This window comes from Phaethon lepturus, unplaced genomic scaffold (genome assembly GCF_000687285.1).
Source record: "Phaethon lepturus isolate BGI_N335 unplaced genomic scaffold, ASM68728v1 scaffold29188, whole genome shotgun sequence".
Classification (NCBI taxonomy): Eukaryota; Metazoa; Chordata; class Aves; order Phaethontiformes; family Phaethontidae; genus Phaethon; species Phaethon lepturus.
Window position 1 is genome coordinate 4,850 of NW_010555956.1, and position 543 is coordinate 5,392.

Here is a 543-nt window from a genome sequence, read left to right on the forward strand (position 1 = left end):
CGCTGGGACTGATGCTGGCTCTCCAACGCCCCCGCGTCTGCACCAGCCCTCGGCTGGAGCCCTTGCCCAGCGCTGTCCCCCGAAACACCCCTCAGGGTCCCCACCAGCTGTCATGGGCCCATGTCCAGGCTGTCCTCAGGGTGTTGGAGCAGCTCCCCAGACCCTTGGGGGGACCCCAACTGTGGGTGCCCTGGGCACCACCCCTCTGGCACTCACCTTCCTTCACAGGGATAGTTGGCTTCTTCTGCCGCAGCCCCAGGAGTATGAAGAAGAGCACCAGGGGGATGAAGATCTCAAAGGCCAGCACCCACTGGGGATGACAAAAAGCAGAGGGATCGTGATGCCTGGGGACAGGACTCAGCTACCAAGGAGGAGTGTGGGCAGGATGGGGGTCCCTGGGGTACCGGTGCAGTGCAGCACCGCACCCGCATCGGTAGCCCCGTCACAGCTCAGCTGCAGCTCAGCCAGAGGCAAACGGGTCCCTGGGCACCCAAGGATCTCCTGCTTGCCCCTGCCTGCTCCATCCTGCCTGGGGCACCTCAG

General features: G+C 64.8%; 1 protein-coding gene across 1 annotated transcript in view; it reads right to left on the reverse strand.

Annotated features, from left to right (window-relative positions):
- LOC104624868 (ATP-binding cassette sub-family A member 2-like) overlaps positions 1–314 on the reverse strand; it is a gene marked incomplete at its 3' end in the record, with an annotated part of 4,476 nt that extends 4,162 nt beyond the window's left edge. The window contains exon 1 of the mRNA XM_010292339.1: positions 213–314. The remainder of the gene's footprint in view (positions 1–212) is intronic.
- Positions 315–543: the final 229 nt, after the last annotated feature.